The sequence below is a fragment of the Centruroides vittatus genome, unplaced genomic scaffold (assembly GCF_030686945.1).
Source record: "Centruroides vittatus isolate TY-2023 unplaced genomic scaffold, ASM3068694v2 contig_3330, whole genome shotgun sequence".
Classification (NCBI taxonomy): domain Eukaryota; kingdom Metazoa; phylum Arthropoda; class Arachnida; order Scorpiones; family Buthidae; genus Centruroides; species Centruroides vittatus.
Window position 1 is genome coordinate 51,249 of NW_027122138.1, and position 5,751 is coordinate 56,999.

Sequence of the window (5,751 nt, forward strand, 5' to 3'; positions counted from 1 at the left end):
TAAATGTTTTAATATCCGGGAAAATTAAAACACGACAATTGTATAAAATAATATAACACCAAAACAAAATTATTTTTGAAATTTTTTTATTTTTACATTAATAGATTAAATTAGTTTGTTTTATTTAAGCTTTTCCAGTTTTCTCATTGACTTTATCTAAGACATGACACATTTCTGCAAGTAAGTAGAGTAATATATTTTGCTGATTGTTGAAAATATATTCCCAGTCTATTTTCTGATATTTTAAAATTTAACACCAAGAAAGTGCATTTTGGAAGTAGTAAATAAATCGCTAATCAAGTATTTGGTAACGAGAAACGTAATTCCAGTTTAGATAATCTTTTAATACGAGTAAAGTCATAGTCTTGAATCGTTGGTATTTTAATTGTTTTTTAATATCAAACTTATGTATGTATCGCTTAATAAAATTATCTGAAAAAATTTGAAATCCGGCAACTTTATTCCAGTCAAGATGTTGTGAAAAGTTGGTTAAGAATGACTCGTCTAACACCTGACACTCGCAAATTAAATCCAATTTTGCATATTCAATATGTTTTTCAATAAATGAAGTAGCGAATGTATAGATTTTCCATAGGATTTCCCAATTTAACTTATCAGCAAATTCAGAAATGAATGTAAGAGATAAATCGTTTTGTTGACTGATGATATCTGAGTCAATGCAATTTCTTAAATGACGGATATTATTTTATTCTAATGGCGAAAACGAAGAATCCCCGACATCGATTAGCAGTTGAGTATTGTCTATAAAGAAAGAAAATTGTTTTTTTGTAAGGAAATATTTATTTAATTAATTACATAATAGGATACCTTATTCATATAAATAACATTTTATTATATGGATATCATTATAGAATACATTATTTAAATTGAGTACAAATATTAGCAGATACAAAATTATTTATTACATTTTATACAGTCACATCTTGTAAAATATATATCATATATATTGGAAATGTTATTTTATCATTTATTACAAAAAATTTACATTCATGTTTTATTGTTAGACAGTTTTAATGATGCTGCTTTATTACCTTCTTGTTTTAAACACGGATAACTTTTATTACAAACACTATGTATTACATCAGTATGTTTTCGTTTGCATACTATTAGAATCCGTATTGTGAAGATGATAATGATGATATCCGAAAATCTGTAAGAATCAAAAATAGAAGCTGTAATGACCGAATGATACCACATCTATTTCATTATCTAGAATGAATATTTTTATCATAAAATGGATAAAGCGAAATTCTGTTTTTCAGGTATGTTGTTACCACATAATTTTTGCTTTTAATCCCATATTACTGATGCCTTAAACAGATATAATATATACAAAACATTAAGTACAAAACTTTCATTTACAACATGTAGCAATATGTAACGGGTTTTTAAACAAATCTCTATTTAAAACTTAGATAAATTAAATGGGAAAATAAAATTAGCTTCAATTTATTCATATTCTCATCTGTAATTTCAAATTATCATCTTATTAAATTTTTCTAAACAACAAATGTACTGTTTCTTTCTTTATACATGAAATAAAATTAGAAAATGTAATTAGGAATAAGATTTTTCTTGACAGAAGAGCATAAAAAATTACAAAACTGCTACAAACAGCATAACTGTTTACCAAGCAAATAGAGTAAACTAGAGTCAATAGATATGGTTCGAAAGTGGTATAAAAATATGTCACTTTTTACCAGAATTGCAGTAGCTAGACCTGTCAAAAATATTAGACATTTTCTTGTTTTTTTTCCTCTAAGGAGAAAATTACAAAAATACTTAAAAACGGAAAACTACTTACTAAGCAAATGAATAGATCAACTTTTAGCCGCAAAGCGACTGTAACGCCATATACCGGTAACCGGACACATTAACTCTACTTTAGAATATTGCTCAGAGACTAGTATATCTAACTACTTTGCTAAAGGTTAACGTTAGGCGCTATTTCTTATCTAAATTAATAATTATAATTTTAATGGTTTAAATAATTTAGAATCATTTAAAAAAAACTTACATATTCAAACGATACGTCTTAAATATCTGTATAATATATACATCCGGCTTCGAGATGTTTGATGTACTGTACTTATATCAACCATACATTTTAAACAGTGTTATTAGCATATAACAGTGTAAAATCGCTGTTTTACACTGTTGTGTGCTAATATGACTAGAACGAAATTAGGGCTGTGGAGTCGGAATCGGAGTCGTGGAATTTTGGCATTTCAGCCGGAGTCAGAATCAGAGTCGAAGTCGTCAAAAATCCCTTTGACATCGACTCCTTTTTACTTTCCCAACTTGTTATGTATATAAAAAACGAAAAAGTATTTGAATCGTGTCACATTTGACTCTCCGAGTTTTCTTGCTAATCTATACGTCTGGAGATCTCTGGAACCCAAAAAATGTCAAATAAATGAGAAAATTCGCGCGTCCACGCGAATGTTGGTGTTTAATTTGTTTAATTTCTTTATTCTGTTCTGAATTATTAAACAATATCCCAGAATGAGTAAAGTTTAAAAAACGAAATTTGGCACAGTAGCGTGTGTATGAAGGGCATTAATGCTATTAAATTTTGGTTCTTTATTAAAGGTCGACAGGGAGAGATATAGAAGGGGTCATGCCTCTACTCTGTCTTGGTCGAACTTAATGAATATTTGACTCGTTATTAGCATTCGCAATCTTATAATATAATCGAGATGCAATAATAATAATAATACTGATAAGCTCAGAGTTCAAACGGTTGAGTTGAAATTTGGTACACAGTTAAGATACATCATAAGAATGTCCACTAAGAAAGGATTTTTCGAAATTGCTCTCGCGGGGGGAAGAGGGAGAGGGTTAAAGATTACCCCGAAGAACTCCGTTTATACCGTACTATTTTAGATGCGGTATTTTGCGTTTTTGTGAAAAATCGAACATACTTTTAGATCCATCTAAAAATTCTCTAATTAGTCTCAGATGAGAGAGGACCTAATTCTTGCACCCAGTGAAAACGAATAAAATCGGCGATAATTTAAATATCTTAATCTTCGTTATCGTTACATTTTGCGTAACAACATCTGGCTAATCTGATAGTTTTTTATTATTTTTTTTATTTTCTTTTATAAAACTTGTCTGTACCCACAAAATTAAGTTTGAGTTCTAATATGAGTACAGACAGAAAAGGAAATCTTACAAAATTTGAAGGTGATATTTATTATGCACTGGGAAAAATAAATCACATTGACCACTATTAGAGCGAGATCTGCAATTTTCGATGTTAAAACACCAATACTGCACTATCCAGACATTATCTAAAATACAACACTGATTGTCACAGCATTGTTACCAACCGAGTTTCGGTAGAGCATTTATTTTCCACTCTTAAAATTATTAAATATGAGTTAAGAGCTTCAGTGAATGCTGACTTAATGGAAGTGATTTTTTTGTAAGGAGATAATTCAGTTTATAACAGAGATGATAAATTAATCAACATGGCAATATAAGAAGCCTCTTTTTTTACCAGTCTAAATGCTATATGTCTCTTTCTTGACTTAGTTTTATGTATCTGTATACATATATATTACCCAATATACTCGTATATTATGTACTGTATAACATTTTTTTAAACTAATTTGTTTGTATAAAAATGTATTTACTGTTTTTATTCATACATGCTTACCAAATACCGATGCCATCATCAAACGAGTCAATAAATGTGAACTTATATATTCAGTAGATTTGTCAAATTTTAATGTTTAATTAATTTTTTGAAATCGTTTTATTTTGTATCCTTTTTAAAAAATAATCAGAATCGTCGTCATTATTACTTTCCCCACTGTTATACAATACAAATGAAAAAAATAACGATAGGTCAAAAAATGACTTTTTCAGATGTTTACGCTTTTGGAGTCGAAAAGCCTCAAAACGTAGAGAAGTGCAAAAGCATTCGGGGTTTTTTCTGTACGCACGGATTTTAAAATGTGTACCAAACGATTTAGTTCAACCATATTCAAGCTTAATAACTCCTGTGTTAAACCATCCGATACCGATTCAAAATCGTGCCTCCCATGCAGTCTATCATTCGTACATACAGAAAAAACCGAATCTTTTGCATATTTCGACATTTTGAGATGCCCGAGTCCAGAAATGCAAAAATTTGGGGTGAGATCATTTTATGAACGATCGCTACACTTTTCCTTTGTTATATATAACAACAGAAAAGTAAAAATTATCGTACTGACTCATTACTCAGAGGCATATTTTAGATTTGGAATAAAAAAGTTTCAACGTTCTATCTTTATTAGAACTATATTTATTGATACTAATATTCTGAGGTCACGTGATGACGTCAGAATTTTCGGGCCTACTTTGTTAACAAGTCCGCCCCTGGTCGGTGTCGGAGGCGGAGTCGCGTAAAAATCTGCTGACTCCACAGTCCTGAACGAAATGATCAAAAATACAAAACAAACGAGATAAAATAATGTTTTTATTACATTGAATAATTTATTTTACTGTACATTTCTATGTATTTTCCACCACAAAATCGCATCGAAATTGTCAAACCACTGCAATTCGATTAAAACTTTTGACTGTTAGCTTACTCGGATGTTGACAACTGTATATCGTTTATAATAAATAATCATCATTTAAATTAAACCAAATTAAAAGAAATTAAAAGTTTTTTATGTCACCTTCAACAAAATTTTTAAATTTATATTTTAAGAAGACTGAATAGGAAAAACATTACAGTTGTTTTTCAGCCGTATTTTACAGCTAACTTGTATATTGAAACTGGTTTAGTAGCTCACAAAATAACTCTGTAATAACACAAAATTCTGTGGAACAATAACACTTGCAACAGTTCAAAAATTGATAAAATATAAGTATTTAAATATTGTATATGTGAATAGTAAAAAGCAGGGGCGAATTCTCTGGGCCTGCTTAGCATGCGCCGCATGCTTAAGAGAAAGTTTTGACTGTCAATATATTTTTTTATATGAAAACAAATATGCCCATCATAATTTATTTTAATGTGTAAACTCTTTTGTCATTTGTGTTTCCTTTTACATTGGCAACTGGCGAAAAGCTGTTGTAAATCAGTGCCATGCTTGCGGGAACTCGATCGCTTGCTCGTGTGGAGGTTTTCCGCAGCCAACAAGTGCACGCATGACGTCATTCAAAGCATTTAACACGGCCAGATTGTACCGAAAGCTTGCAGTATCCAATCAGCATTCATATACTGTGTACATGGGCGGATATACATAGGGACTAATAGTGTTTAAGCTCTTGCCCCCAGTGTCAAGAGCCCACAGAAATTGAACTATTATCATAACTTTTACTTTTTAATACTTTTTCATTATAATTTATTTCATATATTTCATGTGTAGATACAATGGGCTTTATAATAGTCCATACTTTTTTATTCAGATTAAATAACGTTTCTGCCTATTGCTTAGTGCTAGAGATAAGCCTATTATACTTATTATAACTTTTAGCATGCCCAAAAGTTTTCGTCAGGATTCGTACCTGGTATAAAGTTTTCATATAACTAAATCTAGAATCAATCTTTCTTGAAATGTTTTGAAAGTCGTAACGTAACACTAAACAATTCTAAATAAAATTATAAAAATTCAATATCGACGATTAATAAAATACTAGTAATATCAATATAAATCTACAGTACATTATTTATAATTATTTTGTAAATTTTTTTTATAAATATAAAATTTATAAATATTTGCTTTT